At 35.6% G+C, this 26,899-nt stretch overlaps 1 protein-coding gene across 1 annotated transcript in view; it reads right to left on the bottom strand.

Moving 5' to 3' along the window:
* The window catches only part of LOC117407455 (neuronal membrane glycoprotein M6-b), a 47,010-nt gene that overhangs the window by 19,745 nt on the left and 366 nt on the right, over nt 1-26,899 (bottom strand). The window lies entirely within an intron of this gene.

Below are 26,899 nucleotides of genomic sequence, written 5' to 3' on the forward strand. Positions count from 1 at the left end.
CACTTTTCCAAATCACCATCATTGTTTCAAATTGCTGTGTTGGACAGTAATATAGAACCCTCCCCACAGTGTTAAGATGTTACACGTTGCTTTATCCGTAAGAAACAAGATCTACTTGAGTTTTTTTCACTGAACGTTTCAAGCCTTTCTTGAATCCCTGTAAACACAACACACTCTTGGGTTTGGGAAATAAGATTTGGGATTTAAGAACTATACACTTTTACTAGTACATCTGAATAGTAATTTTGCAGTTAACTGTACTTTTGCCATTTATACAATGCCTTTAGTTTTTGTGGCATACAGTACCATGCCCCCTTGTGCTTTAACAAGCTTTCTCAGTACTTTTCCTTTGCTTGATAAACTTTGCAATGTTTCTACCGTGAGATACCACAGTCAAATTTCCTAAGGGTATAGTGGTCCCAATTCACAAAACTCCCGAGGCTGTTTAAGACTGTATCTGATTCTGCAAGGATATGATTATCTGCCGTCCCCTCCTCCTTACACAATGCACAGGCCTCCTGATTCTCGTTTTCCTTTTACTAAAGTATCCAGTTTATATGAATCCAAAGAGTTTTAACATATTTTGTGATAGTTTGTGATAGTTTGTGATAGTTCTCTCTGCCTCGCTTCGCCCACGCTACTCCACTACTCCGCTCGCTCCACTGGCTCCCGATCACCGCTCGCATCCAGTTCAAGACTCTTGTACTAGCCTACAGATGCCTTGACCAGACTGCACCCAGCTACCTCCAGACCCTCATCTCTCCCTACACCCCCACTCGACCTCTCCGCTCCGCCTGCACTAGAAGACTGGCTCTACCTCCGCTACGCTCCCCTGCCTCCCGAGCCCGCTCCTTCTCCACCCTTGCTCCGCAGTGGTGGAATGACCTTCCTACAGATGTCAGGACTGCCCAGTCCCTGACCACATTCCAGCGCCTCCTTAAGACTCACCTCTTCAAACAGCACCTGTAGAACTCCTCTGTTTGTATCCTGGGACACTATCACCCTTCATTTAAATGTGCTTTATTTTGCTCTTATCTGCCCCCTATTTTACTGCATTTAATCCTGTATTTCAGAATACTGTAATCTGCCAAGTGTTTAACCTGTAGTACTTTGTATTTAATCATATCCTGGTGTAACTATCACTATTTAATCATATCCTGATGTCACTATCACTATTATCTGCTGTATTATTGAATTGTGGTTTGTCACGCTTGTACTTTGCTTGAACAAAAGTTATTGTATTTCTTGCTCTTATTGTATTACTTGTATTGTAACACTTGAAATGTATTTGCTTACGATTGTAAGTCGCCCTGGATAAGGGTGTCTGCTAAGAAATAAATAATAATAATAATAATAATAATAATAATAATAGTTTCCAATAGTAAATATAGTTATAAATAGTTTATAAATATGTATGGTACAGTGCAGTCATATATTTGTAGGTAGTGGTATTGTAATTGTGAGCTACTAAACCTTGTTTGTGACATCTAATAAGCACCTTGAGTACAGCCAGAAGGAAGTGTAACAAGTTACAAGCACATAAACACACTATAAAACATCCTTTCATATTTTATATTGTGTGTGCAAACTGTGGGAAAGTAGGAAAAAGCAGATGAGGACGGTTACAAATCTGATTTCAAAACGCATTCCAAGTTTCAACAGTAAACCAGAAGGAAATTAAGAATACCTAAGGGAGGCTTCAGTCGTTTAAAAGCACTACATGAAACTTTGCAAAATCAAATGACAAAAGTTTAGACTATACTTCTTTCTCATGTCTTTAATGTTGAAATGAGTTCACATTCTTATATCCTTGGGTATTGAGGTCTCCACCACTAAGCGATGAAGTCTTGAAAATCTCTTAATGGTCCCATTAAAAGGAATATGCGCCTGCTGAATGTCCATATACAGTCGGAGCCACCTAATCGGGATACTGATAATCAGGATTTCTGCTTAAGTGGGATACAACTCTGGGGGATGGTTCTAACCAATGCTATTTATGTCGTTTAATTGGAAAGTCACTTCGTATTAAATGATGAACAGAGTTCGCTTTTCATAGCAAGACAGGTTCGCGTAGCACAAGGCAGTGAATATATGATTACACTGTGACTTGTGTAAATTGCGTAAACCACGTTGAACTCTTGAAGGAGCTGGAGTCTCCTGTGGTTTCTCAGGCAAGATAGTTGGAGTGTCAACATCGCAGGCGCCTCACCTTGTGATAAGATGTGATTTCATTCTTTTTCATTTAATGTAGAAATAAAAAAAAACAGTGATTCAATTTGTTTAGGAATAAAAAAAAAACAGTTGAATTGTATTTTAAATTCTAATGTGATGTGATTTCATTCTTTTTCTTTTCATTTAAAACAAAAAACTGTGACTAAGGTCATCTCAAATGCCTCTTGTTTAATTGGGACAGCCGCTTATTCGGGAAATTTTTACTTCTCCCGAGGCGTCCCAATAAAGTGTCGTCAACTGTGTTAGACATTATCCTCATAATTTCAATAATGTAACATTTTAGTGTTTAAAACATTTGCAAAAAAAAAGCACTCTCAGAGTAGTAAAATATAGCTTACAATTGTTTTGTGAATCAAAACAATTTTTTTTTTTTTAACATTTTAGTAGCAATATACAGACTTCATTTTTGTTTTAAAAAAAAGTGCCAGTTGCCCTTTGAAACCACTTTTTTTGTTAATAACTCTGCCCAACTGTTCAGCCTATAAATACGGGAGTGTTGCTGTGTCCACTGGCAAGCTGTAACGTGGGAATTGTAATTAATTTCTCTATTATTAAAATCAATTGTGCAGTGATACCAGACGGAGCCCATGAGAACCTGCTCGTCTCTGTGTAGCCTGCAGGCCATGGGTCTTCACGGGTGAATAAACACTTAACATCTATTCAACCCTGCTCTCAATACAGAATAGCAAATAGCATCACTCTCACAATGCAAACCTCTGCATTGTATGCTGCTTCATCATCATTCATATCTCAGCTATGACATGAGAAAAAAGAGGGCTCTGATGGGAAACATGGGGTAAATTACCATATACCGTCAGCACAACAAGGACCCTGCTTTTTAACTTGGGACTATTTGTTTAGCAGAAGGTATCAGTCGAATTCTATGAAGTTAGTAACAAAGCTCACTGGAACCTTATGGAACCTTCAGACGAATGTTTTCAGAAAAACTGAAATACTTTACACATTTTATATGATTCAATTTAAACTTACAACCAGGGCCTTCATGTAATAGCTTTTGAGTGTGTGTGTGTGTGTGTGTGTGTGTGTGTGTGTGTGTGTGTGTGTGTGTGTGTGTACTGTGTATGCTTTTCTTAAAATAAAGTTGTTGGTTTTTTTTCTATTCATAGCTAGGATCAATTGAATATGCAAACACAATTTAATATACATTTAAGCTAATTCTGTTATTAGTATCACCAAACACAAACTTTCTTGTACTTCTCATATATACGGATCAGCACGGCTTATCCTGTTCTACAGATATAGTTTATAATGTACAAAGTGTTACCAAATTGTGAGATTCACGCATTAGCACAATAAAGTATAAACGTTGTTGAAGAAAACCATACATCATTTTTAAGAGAAGTTTGTCCACTTGAGCCCCACCAATGTTAGTCTGAATAAACGGGTCCAAAGTTCTGCATCTTGGTTAGGTCAAGTTATGTTTAACACATTCTAACACAAGTTATAGTTTATCCCTTAAATATTTACACCAAAAAATTATCTGACAGTTAATAATAAATCAACTAAAACAGCAGTTTTTAAAGTGTGGGGTCATGAACCTCACAATGTTTTCCACGATCCCAATCCCCAACACAGTTATGGGATCTCTGAGGGGTATATTGACCCCTTAAGCCAGACTAATGACTTGTGCTGCTAAAAATAAAAATCCTTGAGATGTGTGTGGATGTTAGCAGGACATGTTGTTCTGCAGTATTTTAATGAATCCCATTTTCAACTAACCTCATTATCAAAAATCACTTCTTAGGTAATAACTTCAAAATACATGTAAGGTAATTAGTTTGCTGAATCAAATTGTCTGTACATAGCAGGGGACATCAAGCTTAATGACTATGTTATTCTGTTTATTGCCTGTAGCAGCTCAAGTCTGTTTACTGTCAGCTGTAAATAAACCTATTAAGTATATCATATAATAAAGTGGCACACAAGTATGCATCCTCTAATTGCATATATGAATATTGGCCAAAAATGGGTGTACTTATTTAATAACATGGCATCCATTACTAAATCATTAATATACAACTACACTGACCCCACCATGTATAGTAAGATCCAGACTTACATTTACCTGTAAATAAAACAAATAACAAAAAAATGTCCTGATCTACAGTATTTCACTGAACTTTATTTATCAAAAGCCAGTTTAAAATATATATATATATATATATATATATATATATATATATATATATATATAACATAAATGAGGAATACCTTACATGTACTGTACCAACTGATGTCACTACAGCATATGAATTACAAATACTGTATGGTACTGCACTACCACACATTATCTGTGTATATCTCTCATCTTTATATGCTGTATTTTGCTCCTCAGCAGGCCCAGTAACATTGAATAGACTCAACCATCTGGACTAGATTAGGTTCGTTTAAGACAAACTCTGCCATCTCATTATTAGCAGACTGGATTCCAGGTAATTGAATGCTCCTTATAGCTAACGTCAGTAATGAGAGATGAGTTAGCTTCATTGACCTTTATAGCAGTTTATTAGAAACTGATTTTTTTCCGAGACACTTTTATTGAAAACATAAAAATAGAAAAATACATGGATAAGCGCGTGATTCCAACTTAGCCCCATTTTTTACTCATAATTTCCTACACTGGGTCCAACACACAAATAGACTGCTTGGTAGAAGCTTTCATATCAGCAAGTTCCAAGAATTCATTTCTGTTGCGGATATAACCACAGTGATAAAATCAGACTTGAGGGACTTCTCTCAGTATTTGTTTGCAAACTTGTCAACTGTGATCACAGCACTTAGTATACGATCATTGGCTAGCTGTGTTCTTATGTATACAGCATATCTGTAAAGCCGAATACACATTTGAATATATTTATGTAAAGTGCTTATGAAGGTTGTTAATATATTACCCTAAAAAACAAATCTCTTTAGGTGTTTCCTGTAAAATGTTTTTAGTAGGCCTATTAAAAAATGTATGTAGCAGCAGAAAAAGGGATGCAATTTAAGTTCTCTGTTTACGGATTAGCTCTGTATTCCTGATATAAGAGATTTAAAATATAGGGCTAGATTTCTAATGCTATTGATTCCAATTCTGAAAGGAAAAAAATACCATTTGCAATTCTAAAATAAATATGAAACAACTCAACACTACTTACAAGCCTATCAAGATGAGTTTTTAGGTTGTTGTTTTGGACTGGATTGCTGAGGCTGCTTGAAAATGATGTGGTCTTTTAAAGTTGAATTTACTGACCCTGTGGGATTATGACCGTTCTATCAGATAAGCTGCCAGATGTCTAAGATGATCCTTGATATTTTTTAGCATACAGTTCATAATAGACCTGGGGTTGCATGGAACAGAAGGACAATGCAAGTAAGGCACTGTAGCTTAGCTAACACGCTACTGCTTTCCAGGGTTTAAAAATAAGCAGACACAGAACAGTTACTTAAATCCACTTGAAAGAGCCCAATTAATAACATTATGCTTAGCATAAAACATCTTACTAGCAGACTTTAGCAGCCTGGGGCTGTAGCAGTCTGGGTAACTTGACAACATCAATATTTATTAGGAGCCGCGAGGGCAAATGCTAAAAAAAAAGAATAAAAAGAGATCTTCTGACCAACCTCTCTACAACAACAACCAGACATGTGTCTGCATACTCAGTGGCAGTTTCTGATTACAGGCCCACATGAAATAGGATTGATTTCAAGGCAAACATATCAGTTCATGCTTTTAAAACCTGATATATATGACGTATAGGACAGATTAAACCTTTACCGTACCAAGCTCTCTGTAGCCCTAATAAAAAGGCTACAATGTTGATAAAAGATAAAATAAAGCTTCTACTGTTTAAAAAAGGGGACCTATTAACACATAGGATACTAACATGAACTGTATCTAATGTTTAAAAACTTAAATCTGCATTATTCTGTACATTATTAAAAATGTAATAAATAATTAATTTAGAATTACATTTTGAATTTTGGTGTGGCAGCTGTTTCATATACTGTACATGTCTACTTAGCAGAGCTCCCCCACCCAAGAGGATTATGGTAATATGAGCACATGCTAGTTCCAGTCTCTTTTGGCTAAGCATGGAGGAAATCTAAATTACACAAACATGATGACAATAAAAAATACAACATATCCAAAACAAACCTCTTAATTGGGGTTCATAATGTATTTTGATTGACTACAGCTCTTCCATTTGTTAATGATGATACATGAACCACTTTTCTTTGTTTAAGGGCGGTGTCGTTTGCATGCAAAACAAGAGTTGTGTAATTCAATTTTGATGACTTCAGACTTTTTTTTTTCATGATGTGGGGGGTGATCTAGACACTGTTAGTATCGTTTTACAGCTTGTTTCTGGGGCTTTCCAAAAAGTTTATATTGACACGAGAGGCCAAGCAACCACCCTTGGTCCACTTGGGCTGGAATGACTCAAATACATAAATAGAGAATTACTATATTACAAACCTCCCCAAAGAGACTTGCATACACTGTTAGAATTATTGCTTCCATTATCTTGGTACACCAAGGGCCATGTTCCAGTCCAAATCAATAAACCCCGCTAAGTGTAAAGGGTTAAAGACAGTGCCATCACTTATGATGTGGTTGTAGTCTAGCTAAAGGTCAGTGGTTTCTACTTCTAAACCACAAAAAGCACAAATAGATAAAGCTGACACTAGCGTAATGTTACACTTGTGGCTACCCAGAAAAAAAAAAAAAAAAACATTGTAACCAATGAAAATGGACAGCAATATAATCTGTCATACAGTATTAATTCAACATTATTTTAATGTTATACTTCCATACATATACAGTAGTGTTTCATGACATAATTCTAAAATGTATGCTTCTAATAGGCTTTGTCAAACATAATTATATTCAGTGCCCAAAGTGGCAAGTACTGTTTGTATTATTCATGTACTTGTAATATTGGTGGCAGCCAATCAATGGAAAAAAAAAAAAAAACATTAATATTGTTTACCAATTTCCTGCCACACGAAGTCAATTATGGTCTGCCCCGTCCACAAGTTAAGGCGTCTTATCAGATCATGAATGCCAACACCACAAGCTTCAAACCAACATGGGTTCAGACTGGGACACTTGGGAAAGGCTCCATACACTACAGTGCTCTGTTCTGCTAGATCAGCAAAGTGCTTTTTTTTTTTTATTCGAACTTGGCAATTCCCTGTTTCTTTGTGCTGACTGCCACATATAGTGGTCATTATAAGCAAGGCCTTTCTTTCCTTCTGACTGCTTCTGAACACACTTCCAGACTCTATTTAAGATAGACTGTAGTTGAATTGTTCAAAGCCTTGGTCTTTAGAAAATAACCCTTTTCTTTTCTAGAAATAAAGACTTTTTGACAAATCCAGCTTTCAGAACGTCTTGCTGCTTCCACCTCTTTAGTATTTAAAGTATAGCTGACAAAATAATTCAAGTAAACCTAAACTTTATGGAGCTCACATTTTCCTATATTAAAGAGGCACACATTATGTAAAATGTGTATTTGATTGTATTTGTTTTCCTCAACAATTAACCATAAGATTTTACCAAACAATATTATACAACAGGAAAACATACAACATATGAACAAAACAAAACACAAAAATGCAAAATGAAAACAATGACAAAAGCAGCTAAGAAATAAAAGGCTGCCGTGAACAGGGCGGTGCAGTGCTCCTACTACAAAAAGAGGTCCCACTGACACACTCTTCCTATCTATAATTTAAATTGGGATTTTAAAATCCCTAAACTAATTCCTGTTCTTTTCAGGTGAATTTAAATTACAAAGCCTGATCTCGGTTTCACACTTGGTAATCAGTGGGTTTTAAACTTTCAATTTCTTTGTTTATTCACCACACACACCAACGAGGGATCCTTGTTATAGCGAGACACTCTGCCGGGACACATCCACCCACCAGTCAAAGTGGGTGGATGTGTCAGCTGGCCAATCCTTGGCTGGGATTCCCCGCAAACAACACTCAACTGGCAGCGCGTCACAGGAAGAGCGTCTGGCTCTCTCCTGCAAACATACGCAGTGCCTGAGAAGCCAGTGACATAACACTGCACATGGAATAAATGTATGCAGATGTTTGTTTTGTTTTTTTATGTTTCTATTCTATTATAATTGTGTTATAAAGACAGCCTTGTTTACAGTGTTGAGTTATTTTCATTGTATAAAGTGCCATTATGTAGCCTATTAAAATTGGCAAAGCAATAAAATATATTTTAAAATATATTTATGTTACAGTTTTATGTAATATTAATTTAATTTTGTTTCTTCACACTTGAAAGAAACCTGTGTGATATGGTGGATAAATATTGTAACAAAAATAAGAATGATCCTTCAGTCGATTCAGGTCCAAACTCAATCTTTATTTATTACAATAATAAACGATCAAAGATAATTTGACAGAAAATCGCTTTCTATCATTGTTCATTATTACAGCCACATCTATGTGAAAAACCAAAGATCTACAGGAACCAGTCTCATGAATCTCAATTTATCTATTTAGACTGTCAATCAAAGCACCTTGAAGACTTGTCTATAAAGTTCACCTTTAGATCGTCCCTCGAGCAGATGTTGTATAAGTAGGTTTGACAGTACTATTGGTTCACAACTAGGACTGCCACAAATCACATTACTTTAATGGACCTAGAACTCTTTTGCAGAGTGTAAGTGGAGACAGCATGATCACTAAAAGAAACTGACAAGCAATGAACTACTCAAGTAGCTACTTAGCAAGGAAAACTGAACTGGAGGCTGTGTGGTCTGGTGGTTAAAGAAAAGGGGCTTTTAACCAGGAGGTCCCTGGTTCAAATCCTGGCTCACTCACTGACTCACTTAACGTCCGTCTTTCGGGTGAGATGTTGTAAGTGACTCTGCAGCTGACGTACTTTATTCTCAATATTGGTATGGCTGGTGTCACCTGCTTGAATATTCAATACTCTCAACTACTAAATCAGTTCAAAACAGTGACGCTGCAATCAGTCAAGTACCTCAGCCACTTAAAGGAATTCTTGTAGTTGGATGTTGTAAGTTATATATTAAAACACAGTATATAACAGAATTAGAGGACTGCGAGTGTCTGTGCAGGGGTTACATCAACATTAATCGGGCCCATTTTCTGTCATGTACTTCATATTAAAACCAAAGTGAAAGCATGGTAAATCACAGAGAAGTACAGTATGATAAAAAGAAGGAAAGAAGGTAAAAAGAATCATGCTAAACAATGAATAAGCAGTTAATCATAGTAAAAGCATGTTACTGAAAATTGTATTGTGGCACCATGTTAAACTTTTTTTATCTGTCAAACTAAGGCTGAAATCCTAGTCACTAGATGGAACTAACCCACAGCAAATTGTTCCTATTTTCTAAAAAGTAGGGAGACGATTCATTGCGTTTCATTTATTCAAGCAGTATGTTCCAGTGTAAACTCTACTGTTTTAACCCACTTCAATATCTTAATTTAGAGGTTAACAATGTGGGGTGCTTCCAATGGACAAATCACTACTGTATTCTCAAGATGAAACAAAACTGGGTGCCAATCAACAGCACACTGAATCAGCATCCAGCTGCCAAGCCAGGGTCACAGAACAAAGAACAATTTCATCCACTGTAATCTTGACAATCAGCTTTTGTGAAACCCCATCGGTCACTAATGATATGAATGAGGACGCAAGCATTTTTTATTATTGAATATCATTGTGTGACTATAATGGCCTAATCCAAGGAATAATTACAGAGAAGTAATCGAAGGTTTATTATTTTCTTTTTAAATTTTTGTTTTAAGGTCTGCTGATTTTTATAGCAATAGGTAAGTCATATTTTCACTCACTCACTACCTACTTATATGACCCTAAACACCAATGATTTTTTTATGATTTTCACTTTAGTACCTTTAGTTTATAGTGAAACACCCATTGACATTGATATCATTCTCACTGCTATCTGTGGCTGTCTCCTGTGTAGGTATTGTTGTACATTTCACAAACACAATCCCAACTGTTGGGGATATATTTGCTCAGGATTAGATTATAATCAATTGGTAGCTCCTTAATTAAATCCAATACAACAATGTAACAAAATGGACCCAGTAACTTTAATCTCTCCATTGCTGTGCTTTCTATCGTAATAAGCCTTTTATTTATAGTAAAGCACATGGTTCATTTAAAGAGTCAATGTTAAGGTAAAGAGTTTTCTTTCGCAGGTAGGGTTGATCGCACTAATATTAGTTAAAAGCCTCTTGCTGACTTTAGAATTCGGCAAGGGATTTCAGAGTTAGAAGCTTTGTGAACACCACCTGCTTGTATACACACTGTAGTGTCCAGTGCTTTTAATATAAGGCATGTCATTCATTGTAGCAGCACCAGTTAAAACGTAACTTAGAAACAACAGAAACTATAGACATGTCTGACCTTTTTAGGACAACCGTACGATAGTTAATCTACAGAGGAATCGTTTCTGATGATTCCTGGAGAGATAAAGCAGATCACTGCCACCATGCCCTGCACACTCCTGGAACTTGAATGTGAATAGGCAAAGTGTTTATATTACTAAAGCTTTTGGCTCTGAAAACAAGTATTTCCAGAACACTCTTGTCCCTGTGTTTAAGTTCAGACACTACCTGTAATACAAACTGATGTCATCATGTTAAGAAACACAGATAATTCATACTCACTGTACTGTACAGGTACTCAAGTGTGGTTGAAGGCTTTGCTAAAATAAATGTGAACATGCAATGAAGCAGGGTGTGGAATGCCAGTATATTAAAGCAAAGGAATGCACAATGCTGTCTCAGCACAAACGCTGCATAAGCAGTAAGGATAGGTTTATTCCAGGATGAGAATCTGGAAAGAAAAAATGTATCAACGTTTCTGCATTACATCCTTCTTCTGCAACACAGTAGAGCATAGAGGCAATATGCATGGAGCGCAGACCCATTCGAACAAACCCTAAAGGTATACTCTCTATCTATTTTTAATATTATTAAATTGTGGGTTACAAGGGTGTAACTGTAATTTCTGCCCCGCTGTATCCAGCTCAAAAATGTGTAAGTGTATTTTGCTTTACACATTTTGCATTTTATTTGTCTATGTTGTTCTTGGGATGTTGTTGTATTTAAAAAAGGTGCACCTATTCAATGAGAAAAAACATTTAGGAAGGTCTGGAGTTTAACACTGTCACTCACAGCATACAACCTCCTTTGCACTTCAAGCCTGAACGATGGAAGCAAACTTGATTTATCTGGAGTTTGGGGACGGCTTCTCCTACATAACAGCATACAAAAACAACCACTTTACAAGCACAAGGAAGTGGAACTGGAAGGGATGTTTACAAAGACTCCAAATGTTTCTAATCCCTCGAGGTTAACAAAACTCTGGGGCGATAATAACCTCCAACGATACTAGGAATCATCTTCGAAATATCTGCTTTTTTAGGACTATGAGCCCAGTTTTCCTTATGTATGCAAAAGTGCACAGTGAATCTATCGATCTTACTATAAAGATTTGGAAGCAACATTTGCAGTTAGTCCCCCCAGAATATGAATCTGAATAGGATAGGATGCTGATTGTTCCTTTTGGGGCTCCAACTGGAACAAAAACCTATCAGATTCAGACAAAATGTCTAGACTAGAAATCAATTCACAAAAGTGTTCAAAGGTACACAGCTTGCATTTAACCCCTGTACGTCTCATGACATTCTTCTGCTAAAGTATTTTGTGTGGGCATGCCTGTATCTGCACCTTCTTCCCACACCATATGGTGTCATTATCTGAACTCTGACCTGAAAGTGTATGCTGTTTTAATCCTATTTGCACCATCCTAAATCCCATTGCAAACATCTGCAGTGTTCTATTAATAGAAGAAACCACATCCGTCCCCAGACTCCATAGGGGGCTAGCTATAGGTTATTGAGACAAACTGTATACATAATAATACGATCTAAGTCCAGCTATGCCATCATCCTCAGCAGTTCAGGCAGTTCATACCCTACAGTACCAGCACCTATCTCCCTCTGAAGAATGAGTCATTTGTGTTCTTCGACAGTACAGTACTTAACTTATTATTCTTTCAACCCACGGTTTGTAAAAGTTTCCATGGGACGTAAAGATAACAATCATTTATTATAAACAATATGGACAAGCATAACCTTAGCCCTGTTAATTTAATTTAGTTAATAGCCTGCTGCGAATAGCAGAGGGTTGATCTAACAGGCCATTTCTGAAAAATGTAAAACAGATACAGAAAAGATACAATAGAGCATGCTTGTGTAGCCTTAAAAACCTGTCAGCCAAAACAGCGTCCATTTGTTTTTTAAATGGCACCTTCCAGGTAACAGATTTTTTTGTTATTTTAAATGACATAAATACTTTAAATTGGGCCAATTATATTCAGACAAGTACAGATGTTAACATTCAGTGTGCCATATATTCTTGAAACCAGATGTAAACCCTCAAAATAATGTATTTTTTGGTTTGTGGCCAAATGTTACAAAGTTTTCAGAGACCTGATAGTAACATAAACTTTGGTAGAGTTAGCGTTTTCTCAATTAAGTTTGTTTTCTGGTTAAGAGACTTGACCAGAGGTCATTTCAAAGAGCAACTTCCAGAATATTCCCACACTGCAGAAATTACAATATCCTCATTATTAGGCTTTACTGCTTCTTCAGTTGTTTAGATTCAGAAAAGCTCTTCATTTTATGCATCTATAAACCTCTACCTCCAGATAATGGTTTAAATATGCCTATTAGTACATATTATAAATCATGTCAATATCCCAATCTCATGCATTGGAATGGTCTTGAGTAGAAGAGTTCTTGAGTAGATCTGTTTTTTTGTGGATTACAATAAGTTAATTCATGGTGTATATATAGGGTGTCTCTTGTTATTAGAGGTGTCATCTCACATAGTTTGAGGACAAAGCTATACATCCTTGTGAACTGATGCTGAAAGTTTACTTTTTACATTAAGCACTGCACTGATTTGACCTTGACTAAACCATTTCAAATCTGTATTAATGTGTGAGGGTAAGACAAAAACATTTCCATACTCAGACCGGGGTTCAGACTATGATCATGAGACCGGCATGCTTCTGGAGCACAACTAGATGCATGAAGGGATAGATAAAGTTAAAGAGTATGCTGTGACAGAATACAGGAGTCCTATAATTTGAACCTGGTAATATACATGTCTCTATGAATGCTACTGTGGCTATTTCAGCATGTGTCTACTAGTTACAGTTATACCTCTACAATGTGGCTGCTTAAAGCACTCTTAATGCTCTTTCCACAAAGACCAGAGATACACACAGTACCCCCTCCACACTCATTTCCATTCCAATTTCTGCTCTGCAGAGACCAGCCATTTTTAACAATCACACAGTCTGATTATATTTCAATGCAGCTGTCCTACAGTATTTTAGTGAAAAGGAGAAAACTATTTTAGAAATGTTAATCTGCTTAGCACATTTATTTTGGCATGCCTTTAGTATTTTTTTTTTCTTTTTTTGAGAGTTTAGTATGCCATTTTCAATAACAAGACATCATCTTAACACTTTATCCTTGGATTAAAATTCCTATTCACAGTTGAGCCACATATGTTACATTAGCAGCAGTGTGGAGTAATGGTTAGGGCTCTGGACTCTTGACCGGAGGGTTGTGGGTTCAATCCCCAGTGGGGGACACTGCTGCTGTACCCTTAAGCAAGGTACTTTACCTAGGTTGCTCCAGTAAAAACCCAACTGTATAAATGGGTAATTGTATGTAAAAATAATGTGATATCTGTATAATGTGAAGTAATGTATAATGTGATATCTTGTAACAATTGTAAGTCGCCCTGGATAAGGGCGTCTGCTAAGAAATAAATAATAATAATAAATTATAAGACAAAAACATTAGAAACAAATATCCTAGTATAAAGATAATATGCATGTGAAGGTTTGGCCTAAGTATCATGTTACTGTAAATAACCAAAACTACTAGATTATTATTATTTTATTTAGCAGACACCTTTATCCAAGGTGACTTACAGAGACTAGGGTGTGTGAACTATGCATCAGCTGCAGAGTCACTTACAACAACATCTCACCTGAAAGATAGAGCACAAGATACGCAGCCCTCGCTCGTGTCCAGTGAGCTTACAGTTAAGGGTAAATACAGAAAAATGTAGTATGTCATAATTTGAAAAAGCAAAATATATATTTGAAAAAAAAACTGATACATTAGATGACTTCATGAAAAGAAGGATCTTATATCCTTGGCTGTTTAGCTTCTGATTTCTGCAAACCTTAGATTTGTAACACTCTTTGCTATTAAGACTACAAGTCATTTATTAAAAATATAAACAGCCTGTCAAACCCTCTCTCCACACACAACACACACACACACACACACACACACAACATCGCCACAACCATTGTCACTTTGAGGTCCCTGAGAAATAAATACAATATTTCTGTTAAATATAAACATTCTTGTTTCCAATTTGGTTATTCTTCGGCAAATCTCCTTTATAAATCGTACACGTCTTATTGCGAACGAAAAATGAAATGTCTGATCCAACTCAAATAAATTCTTTAGACGGATAATGGTTTTAACAGCTGCATCAAAGAAATGCATCTGCTTCTGTTTTTATTTTCATTTACCAGCAGCAGTTTTAAAAGGGTTTCGCACAAAGCCCTATCTGTAGAGCGCTGAATATCTACCAGGGCAAGCTGCCAAGTCCAAAATCATACCGCCTTCTTTTTAACGTACCTATGAAATACACTCACTGCTGTTCTGTCACTGAATATATTTATTTTCCCAATCACAGGCTGAATTCCAACATAGTAAGATAAGTCTGCAAACATTGTACTGTTATGATTTGCTCACACGCATGAAAAAAATTCCCCCATATACTGTTAATATAAACCTTCAACAATTTATGGTGGGAATGTGCTTTATCTTTCCATGGGGAGGCTGACCTGTATGTTGGTGTATCCGTGGTCAATTTTAACTGAACCAAAACAACTCATTATGTGCACAGCGGGAGGACTGACAGATATACTGTGCTAGCTGATTGTCCCCAACAGTTTCCCAACTATCCAAGAGTAAATCCCAAGTGGTCCCTTAGTTATTCCAAAAATTAGGCAGCTGACCCTACCGAGTCCCACAAACCAAAATCCTCCACATGAGATTATACAAAAACAAGAGCTAACCACTGCTAAAATGTAACAGCGTGCTACTATTTCTAAGTACAATGTAAAGGACTATTAATAATACTGTTGAAAACAAAATCATTATTATTCCCACGTTGCTTTAACCTTGGCTAGGGCCTCCTGAAATGTGCTCTGAAGTGTTGAGCTGTACATGCCTGAGCCTTTTCTTGTGGTTTGGCTTGCACCCATGCTAGTAGTCCAAGCCATTTTTCTGAAGAACAATGCATTATTTTCAGTAACCAATTTTTAAGGCCCCCGAAAAGTACTATATCAGGAATGCTGAACTTTCAAAAAATGAAACATTTAAATATGTCGTCAATTTCAATGAAAACATACACTTTGATTTGTATGTATAGTGGTTTTTATATTTTATTTTCATTGTACATTTTTCCAACCCTTTCCAGATCCTGTATTAATATACATTGGTTTAGGTTTCAGGATATGATTATTAATGAAGTCACTAATTACATATAATACTACTTATGATATTGTTGTCTTTAAAATCAACATGTACAATACCAGGGCAGATCCTATTTCAATTATTTAAACAGATGAAGTACTTAGATCTGCTAGCTGAATCGACCACACTGTTTAGTTATAAAATAATCTTATTTAATAATCTTTTTTGTTGTTAAACCCTATGCATGGTAATAATGGCTTACTGCATTCACTCCATACCACCATCTTCATTTAACACACTTATATGGTTACTTCCTTGCCACAAAGGATATTGAAGTTCTTTACATATATGTAAAAATGCATGTGTAACAGTATGTATGTGCACACAGACAGACAGACAGGCACCTCCTAATATCCCTATATTCTGATGCTCTCATTCTATACTAACCAAGGGGTCTATTCATAAAGGGTTAACGCCTGTCGAAATGAGAGAACAGGAGTATATGATCGGATTTCGTCCATAGCCGCCTATTTAACAGCAGGTGCTATTCATAAGAGATAATTCAGATGTGTCGTTAAGCCCCAAAGATTTTCGTCTATGAAGGCAGTTTTTTTTTTTTCGCGCACCACAAACGATCAATTTTGTGTAAAGTGTGCAATACGGTGTGAAACTTTCAATGATTCATAAACATAAACTCGCCCCTGCTTGATTTCCTGCTTTAAGCAGGATTTAATAATAATAATAATAATAATAATAATAATAATAATAATAATAATAATAATAATAAATAATAATAATAATAATAATAATAATAATAATAATAATAATAATAATAATAATAATAATAATAATAATAATAATAATAATAATAATAATAATAATAATAGGGCAGCAGTGTGGAGTAGTGGTTAGGGCTCTGGACTCTTGACCAGAGGGTTGTGGGTTCAATCCCCAGTGGGGGACACTGCTGTTGTACCCTTGAGCAAGGTACTTTACCTAGATTGCTCCAGTAAAAACCCAACTATATAAATGGGTAATTGTATGTAAAAATAATGTGATATCTGTATAATGTGAAATCTTGTAACAATTGTAAGTCGCCCTGGATAAGGGCGTCTGCTAATAAATAAATAATAATAATTTTGAAAACTTTAAATGTTAATCTTACAAATTCTGAACTATTATTATTATTATTATTATTATTACTAGAATTATACAAACGTCCTCCTAAAGTGCTTTTTGTTTAGTTTTTAGTTTTTTTTTGGCACTGCAGTTAAGATTGGAAATCTTATTTGTGCATATGGAAATATGTTTACCAGCATTGCCAAACAAAACAAAAATACTTTTTTTTCTAAATTATGACATGTCCTGAATTTTTGGCAGACGTGATAGGGGCATCGGAATCAGGTTTTGCAAACTGCCCGTGACTGGCAGCTGCAGACTCAGGTTTCGGTAGTAGGATACTGACGGTGGATTCCGTTTTTCTTTTTGCAACAGCTACTGACGCCACCCAGGGAACATTAATAATGCTGATGATGTCATCAAAAAGAGGTGGATTTTCTTTCTTGAACGACTGTATACCCATTCATAAAGTGCTTTGTGACAGTTGCCTGTTTGCTCAGATCATTTTATGAATAACTGTATGGACGACTTTCGTTAGTTTTAAACAAAATTTGTTTTATTACGGCAGTTGGCAAGTACTTTTAGGAATAGGGGCCCAAGTTTCATCACAATTGGATAAGTGGTTCTCCACATGCATGTAAAGTTCAAAAGTGTGACATGCATGAGTAGGTACAGGCTCCACTGTACACACATTGCTGGGAATATGCATTAAAGCTTTGGTAAAATATAACAAAGCGTTAAAAAATAATTTCATTTATATCTTTCTTAATTTCCTTGGCTCAGGACCAAACCTACTGTTAGCATTCCGGCTGCCAAAATCAGCTTCTAAGTTTTATATAAAAAATAAATAAACAGAGATGGGCAGGAGCCAAATATAACATTTACACTGCTACAAGGGGAGACAGATTGCGTGTGATCCTGCGCCCAGTTCGCTTGTAAACATGGTGGTAAGGAGTAAGTTGTCACTGAAACCACAGCTGATCAGAACAACAAGATATGCAGTTAATCATCACCACAACAGGTTTTGCATGGGCTTTCCATAAGTAGCTTTTATGTCTGCCACTTAAAATAGCTGAAAAATAAAGAATCTGAAAACCTTATAAGATACTACTTAAAAGTTTAATACTAAATTCAGCTTGATCATTATTGGCCAGTCTTATGATCTATTTCAGCAAAAATTGCTTCTGAAAAAAACTATGACATAGATTTTCAGAAGTGTGCTGGGGAAGCATATCATTGACACACAGGCTTCAGTGCACAATGCCTTACCTACAGTATGGGCTTCAGTGCACAGCGCAATGCTTGCTTGCCTACCCCATTTCAGAAAAGATATGTCAGATACAGTACGGTGTTGATTATTATGGTACTACCATTAACGATTACTGTTTACTATATGAATATCCTATTCCATTATTTAAAAGCAAAGCATCCTATAAATGCTTCTTATTTTTAACAGAATGGTGTCTGAACCTACTCCATGTTAACAGCCTTTTGGAGTTCAGCTAGTGTGCTATGAAATTAGCTTCGGTTAAGCTTGAAAAGGTCATCCAATTTTTTTCTTTCTGTATTCTCTTAATATTTTGATTTAATCTGAAACATGTACGTGGAGTCACTGAGGCCAGGTTCCCACACGTTAGCTGTTATTTATTTTTATTTTTTTCATTTTTGGATTCAGTGTGAACTAGTATCAGCTACTGTATGTTGATGCACATCCCTGTTGGTCTAATCCCTTATTTTCAAACGCAGCAAATCAGCCTTCTGGATATGCTAGTGGGGAATACCTATTCTCTGTGGGAAAACAAAAAGAATAATAATGGCTCTTTTTCCATCCCTACCATTGGTAAGTATAGCATTGGTCCTTTTGCCGTGAATTGACTGTGACAACTTAATATGAACCATTTACAAGTATGTTCCAAAACTATTTCCTTGACCCCTCAAAGCTCTCCAAGACTTTGTTTCATGCTTGCGAGTGTTCACCAAACTGTGAGATTTTTCAAATGTAAATAACTGAGATATTTACGGGCATCAGTGTGGAGTAGTGGTTAGGGCTCTGGACTCTTGACCGGAGGGTCGTGGGTTCAATCCCTGGTAGGGGACACTGCTGCTGTACCCTTGAGCAAGGTACTTTACCTAGATTGCTCCAGTAAAAACCCAACTGTATAAATGGGTAATTGTATGTAAAAATAATGTGATATCTTGTAACAATTGTAAGTCGCCCTGGATAAGGGTGTCTGCTAAGAAATAAATAATAATAATAATAATTCCCTGTGAGCACCAAGCACTTCATGGGTCCTGTTTTGAAAAAGCAAAAACTAATTGTCATAGAGGAATAACTTACATCAATGACAGATGCATTGGGCTTCTGCTGATATTATAATTCAAAAAGACCAAAGACCAAAGACCAAAAAGACCAAAGACTAAAATTATTTATGATTAAGTTACCAGAGGTGCAAATAATAACCTAGAGTAATCACAGCTGTCCATTCAAATATATGTTATATCTATTGTTAAACTGAATAGGTTTTTAATTTATAAATACGGTTAAACATAAGAAAGTTAATCACTAACAGATTCTCTAGATTCTATTACCAATAATCAAAGGCAGAGTTCTTTGTTGTGTTTTTGTTTTCTTGTTCATAGATTAATGATTTAACGTTACAATCTCAAAATGGGCTGCAGCCCACAGTTAAAAACATGCACTGAGAATTCAAAGTAAACATGTTGGAAAAGTTATCATTACTTTGGGTACTTATGACTTCTGTATGGCTTAGGACTCAATTATAGGACTTATTCGTGTATTATATAATCTTAGTGGTATAAAACTAGCAAGAAACTGCTGAGAACAATTTAAACTGCCCCTTACTATAAGTATGTTGTATCTTGTTAGTTGTATACAGTTACACAAACAAATGGCCTCAACAGAACAGATACGCTTTAAACACACCATGCTCCTGTACTATAGTACTGGAGGACATTCTGATGTGACTAGAGAGAACATATTTCAAGTGCTGTGCCAGAAACTGCTCTTAGTGTATTATGACATGGTTCAAGAACAGAAGGTTGTTCTATGTTTCATTGTTTATTCTAAGTGGTCCTGTCTCTCTAGCCTGTCCTATTGCTGAGATCTGAAGAAGTTTATTCAAGGGAATTTTAATTGTAATATTTAAAAATATATTTGACTGACAAAATTCATTAACTAATGACCAAACAAGTCTTTAATTCCAGCGCCCCAGTAAATTGTAACAAAACATGTTGCATCTGAGTGGATACCCAATATTTTATCTTTAAATATATATATATATATATATATATTAAAACTATATTAACTTTAGTCGTGTACATTAGGATTCACCCAGACTGAAATGCATAAACAACATCAAACTCCAAAGCGTCAAAATTGCCAAACCCCCTGCTGAGTGTCTATGAATAGGCCTCTATTTAAATTGCAGGGACAATGTCATGGTTGAGCAAGCATTCCCACTCAGGAAGCAACAGGCCTATCATTTCATATCACAATAAACAATGTCCAGTTTTGTTACTAGTCGACTGATTAAACCCCCCAAAAATGAACAATACCGACAGAAAAACAATCATCTTCAATGATGGGTTGACAGGAAAAAAAAAAGAATTGAACAGTTTGCGATTTACTTCTGGCCCACTTAAGCTCTCTCGTGCAGTTTCTCACACTCCTGAAATCTTTCAGGGTGAAAGACATCATCTGCAGTCTAATTGTAAAGGTCATTTATTTAGTTCCACTGCCAAATGGGTGACTGCCCAAAAATCAGTCAATTATGAAAACAAATCTCTCATAAAACAACATGTTGTAGGTTTAGTTGGTATAGACACAGGCATACCTATATATTTAGCAAAAGTAAGGAGCAGTTGTAACAGGTTAGGTAGGGGAACACTTACTTTGAAGTTAAATGCATTTGAGAACTAAGCAGAAAGAAACCTCACCACCCACGTCTTTCTAGAATACAATGGCGCTGAAATTTATGCCAGTGTTTCTACTACATGTTTAAATTTGAAGCATTTTTATTTTGGTCATTTTTATTATTTAGTTGAGTACCTAAAAATAAAAACAAAGAGCTCTGACACATGTTATATTACAAGTGATTGATGGACACTGTAACAAAGAGACCAACAATAAATTAATAACATAAAATCTTGACACATTTTTAATGAAGATTCGACCACTGAAAGTGCCACCCTCAAGGGGTTAAACTTTATATTTAACAGTTACGCTTCCTCAATTTAAAAACAGCAAGACAATCTGTAGAGTAAAGTTTTGTTTTTTATTTAACGATGACCTTGAGCAAACACACATGACATTACAACATTTCCTCTTGATGCTCAGACACTGCTAATGTGCTGAACATTATCTGCTCTATTGATGGTTTATAAAGGATGGAACTCTGTATTTCTGTAACCATATTCTCTGAAGAAAGGAACTAACAAGCACATTCTATTAGTATCATCTTCTAAAGTGCTTGCCTTTTTCTTTTTGCAAAAGCTTGAGTGTTTCCAGATGTCCTGGGCGGTCTACCCTGGTAGTTTGGCTCTGTTAACAGGACATTGTTTTCAGATATGACAATATCCTGTCACCATCTTGATAGCCTAGCTGTTTGCAGTTCCATTTTCAGAAATTAAAGCTTTTCATAAGCATCTGTGGCAACAGCTGCTAAGACGAGAACCAGCTGAATCAACCACATATCAATATCTTACGCTAGTCTAAAGAAAAGGGTATATATATATATATATATATATATATATATATATATATATATATATATAGGTGTTAGTAGTGTTGCTTGACAAGGATTTAATAGTTGTTTCGGTAGTTTTTGGATAAGGCTAAAGTTGATGTTAGCTACTAGGACGGAGATAGTTGTGACTGAAAACAAACTTAAGTAGAGGAAATAAGAATATGGCTTGCTGCCTAACTCACAGTATGATGCCTGGTGTTTTCTTTCCCTTCTCCCTAAGTAAAGTTTCAAAACTCCTACTTTTGCTATAAAATGCCATAATGCAGAATCTTGTTGTTTATGTACATACTAGCATTATGACAATTTCCAGTTATACATAAAGGGCATCTAATTATAATATGTCTATGGGCTTTTGTACATCACTCATCAACATAACCCAATCACATGACCTCTTCACAAGCACCATTAACCAGTTTGATAACCCCAAAGTGGCTTTTCTACATAGGCTAATGACCTTGAGATATGTACGTGCAAATGGTTATATATATATATATATATATATATATATATATATATATATATATATATATATATATGTTTCAGAACTGGTATCGAAACTGAGTTGTTTTTGTACAGCGGTAAGTGAACAGAAAAGTATTCAAAAGTTGATGATGTAAAACTATCGATCACAAGATTATCATGTTTTGAGTGGTGCACACAATTGTATTGACAGCTGAATGTGAATTCATAGTCATACAACTAAGCCAAGCATGATGTTAAAATGAAAAGCAACTTGATTTTATGGCTTATTTGTTTACTCTATATTTTCACCGGATATGTGTTATCTGATTTTACAAGGACTGAGTCCAATTTCATTTCGCATTACAGCCCTGGAAAGAATGGCCAATGACATTTTTTTTTCCCCAAACAAACTTAATTCTGAGTGTAGGCATTACAAAATCTCTGGACAACATTAAATCATAAGGCAGCCTGACTTTAAATAACAATGGAATAATATCAAGAGCATAGATGTATTAGCTGCCTTCAACATCAAGCAATGGCAGCTTTTTATCAACAGCAGAAGTACATCAGTACTTGAAAGGCTCTGTTCATGGCACTTTTTGTAAAGAATGGAACTAAGCAGACCTCACTGAAGAATAACAACTATTTGCAAAAGTAAGAGTACTCAGGTTCTTATAAATCTACTTTGGCCACTTCTTTCTTGACACCAGTTTTGTCTCTGAGTCATAAATTCGATTTAATTATATAAAAAAGGTCTCTCATAAGGTAAAGAATGTTTCTCATTTTGTTCAGGCCCCAGTTCAATTGACTCTTTTTTTTTGGTGTGTGTGTGTGTGGAGGGGGGGGGGGGGTCTTCATGAGAAGATAAACATGCAATAAATGTAAGTGAATGTTTATTTGGAGTACACCAGTATTTATTTAATTTTTTTCTGTTTATTAAATGTGTTCACATTTCCCCACGTTTGTTCCAAGAAAGAGGGAATGAACATAAAACAAACAAAAAAACTAAACACTTAAGTAACCTTAAATTAAACAACCATAGTGGAAAAAAAGCCTGGCCTTTTTAAAACAAATGTTAAGCATCTCTTGGTCTGTCTCTTTATAATTGCAATCCCTGTAAGATCAGCTTTCATCCTTAAACTTGACAGTTGTACAGCTATAGCTTTAAATTAGGATTCAACAAAACATGCAGTGCGTGGGCAGATGAATGACCATTTGACTACAGTAACTGTGTATCAGCTGATGTGTATGGGGGAAGCCAGGCTTACTTTCCAATGCCTTAGGATAAAACTGCATCATGATGTTGCCTCATTCACTGGCCAGCAATTACTTCAGCTTTCGTGACTGAGCTTCAATAAGTCAAGGGGTACAATCTTTGTTTTAAATGCTGTTGTAAAACTTGACATTACATTAACATATACACTGACTCATATTTACTGAGACTGGCTTTTGTGCTGAAGGATCTCTTAGATAAACAATCTGAGTTGTAAATAAAAGTCAGCTTTTCTGATGTCATATGAATAATAAAGAAACTGCTTCAGGGTGTTAGCAGAAGGGGTTCCTTCCTGAATCAAATTAAAAAGTAGCAGGGTTCCACCAAACCACTACAGTTTAATCTTTTAAGTATCTGGTTGGAAGCTTAATTGTATTTTTGTGTTTTTTTTGTTTGTTTGTTGTACTCTGAATTATACAAATATATAGTTTATAGTTAAAAACTGTTGCCACAAGGATTTAGGATTAATGTGTAAAGGTGATGCTGGTCCACCATTTTGTTTATTGTTGGGTGGTGTCAGAGGGCACTATTGACCTCTTGGCTTTACAATGTTCCTGGAGCAACAGCACTAACGATTTTCATCATGGGACCCTCCACTAGCCAATTGGGATGGAAGCTTTCATGTATGGGTTTAATAATATTATGTTTAAAATATTGCAATATGAAAATGTTATTTCTTACAAGTTTTGTATCATGGGAGTCTTCTCTGTCATTCTCAATTGTAGTTTCTGTTAAGATTATTTACCCAGGTTTCCCTTTTCAACCTGTTGAGATCTAAATCTACAGAATCACAGTTTAAAGGCACCAAAATTAAAGCTGCACACACCCAGTAGTTATTTTCCAAACCACTATGGATTCAGTGTTTTCAGTGACTGAAAAGGGGCATTGGGTAGTATATACAGTAGATAACACGTTTAATTGGATATTAAACAGGTAAGAAAATGAAGATTGTATAAAGTATTCTTTTAATATCACACATTGCTACAATTCCTAATAAATCGTATTATTTAGCATAACTCAGTTTTCTATCCAGTTTTCAGTTTTCCACAACCAAATATGGACAACAACATTGTGTAATAAACCACAATAACAATATTCCTGCAATTGACCCAAAATTGGTTTTTAATAGTAATATTATAAACTTGAAACTATTCCTTTATAAGAAACATAACTTTGAAAAGAATTGTACTGCATTGTTTTTTACATTTCCCAAAAACTATTAATAAACTACAATAAGTACATTCACATCAATTACTTTAGTAGCATTCACACATGCATGTCCTTGGCTTGAGGCAATCCTTCCCACTGCCCCCCCCCCCCCCCCCCCCCCAAGTTTCAAAAGAACAACTACAGAATTTCACTTTCAAAGAAGAACAGACATTCATTTCAAACCCATGAGCATTCTTTTAAACAAGAGCACAACAACACCACAAGAACAAACAATCTGATCAGAATGAGAGTTTCTGCAGTGCACATAAATCCCTTCTGGAGAGAATTCTTGGAAGTTTTTATATAGAACATTTTAATTGATTCCCACGTGAGATTCTGTTGTAACCAATTTCTTGTGATTAACTTTTTCTTTTTGACTGGCATAGTTGATTACTGTGGTCACCATACTGTATTTAATCGAATATTAATAGGCACTGTATTGCATATTCATGAATGCAGATCAGAACCAATAAGAAATGTATTCCTTTGCTCCATGGGTACAACATTCTTATTGCCCGCTGTGGGTAAGCACTTGTCAAAGCCCCCATTCTTGTCACAGCACCATATCCTTGGATCCAATATATGGTTGGGGTGTTGACAAGAGCACATCTGTTAATTAGAGATGACTGGGTCACCTCTTTTTACATCAAATCAAGTTTATTACATGTAGTTTTTAGCACTGCAAAAAATTATTATTTAAAATGTAAGACAATATTTCATATTCCATCAGATTGCAAAACATTTTGTGCTAGGTCTGGTCAGATTTTAAGTCTGCTTATGTATAAATGAAGTCCAGTGTCCACACTTTAATGCATACCACACATTACAACATTATCAGAAGGTGTTGTTCTATCACAGGGGGATAAGTTCATTATACCCTCAGCCTTACATACAAGCTATACATAGATGGCTATAAAGAATATTGCATTATGACAAGTTCATAAAGGGGAATGAAGTTATCTTTAGCTTAGTAAGCAGATCATCCTTACAAAGCAGGATTACTGAGCTCCAGTGCTTGGCTTGTACACTGTAAGGAAAAACCTATCATTGTTTTATAAATGACTTGATGGGGAATGCCTGTAGGAAATGCAATGCCTTTTCTTTTTGTTTATGTGTATTCTTTTCTTCGCTGTTTTCCATTCAGTTAAACCAATCATGATTTGTCACTGGGTCAATTAAAAAGCAGACAACCAACATGTCAGCATTAACTTCCCATTACAGACAGGGTTCTGAATCAATGATTGTATTGTAGTAGAACAATGTTACACAGAGCTATAACTTTAAAGGGGGAGGAACCACATTGAAATGCACTTCTACAGGCACACACACATGCATACTCATTGTATGTGGGCTGTTCCAGTAAACCAGAATCCCTTTAAATACATGAATGTCTTCTTTGGTGTATGAAGCCTGATCGTGCTACAACTCTTCTTTATTATTGTGTTTTTTCCTAATGTTTAGCCACAATGGAGGAAGCATGAGCAAATAAATCACATGCAAAGACAGTGACTGTGAGTAATGCCAACTACAGAATGTCTGGTTTTACAGCAACAGCTGGTATAGATCTGCAAAGGAATTCTTCCTCTGTAAGCTCCAATATTTAATTTAGATTGGATATGGAACACACTTACGTTGTATGAGTATCACACAATCTAACCTTTGTTTTTTCAGACTTGGTAATTATTAGTTGCAAATACATAGATAAATACATCACACATGCGCACAGTAAACGTTGAGCCTTTACAAACTGAATTGCGCGAAGAAAAATAGTATTTAGCTGGATAAACTAAAATAAAGCAAAAATAAATAAATAAAAAGATATATTGTACACATATTAATAAATAAAATGAAAATTAAATTAGCCAAAACTTTTTTAACTTCTGTCAAATAAAGTAAGTTCCTCATTCGCTTTATAAATCTTGAATTAAAACTAAACAGAACAGACAGCTAAAGAAACATAAATTTCACCGCGTTTTATTGCTAATCGTTTTTCTCCATTATTACGCAATGAGACTCCAATCAATTACAGCACAATCTTACTGGGATATAAGAAAAGAAAAAAAAACGTATGGTGTGTGTGTGTGTGGGGGGGGGGGATATTTAAAAAATACACTGCAAATAAAGTACCTATCTCGCTTGATATGTGTTGCTGCTGTTTAAAGCAAATTGCTAAACAAATAGCAACTTTGTAGGTACCTTTTTTGTAACAGAGTTACTATTTAAAAAGA

The sequence above is a fragment of the Acipenser ruthenus genome, chromosome 8, assembly GCF_902713425.1.
Source record: "Acipenser ruthenus chromosome 8, fAciRut3.2 maternal haplotype, whole genome shotgun sequence".
Classification (NCBI taxonomy): Eukaryota; Metazoa; Chordata; class Actinopteri; order Acipenseriformes; family Acipenseridae; genus Acipenser; species Acipenser ruthenus.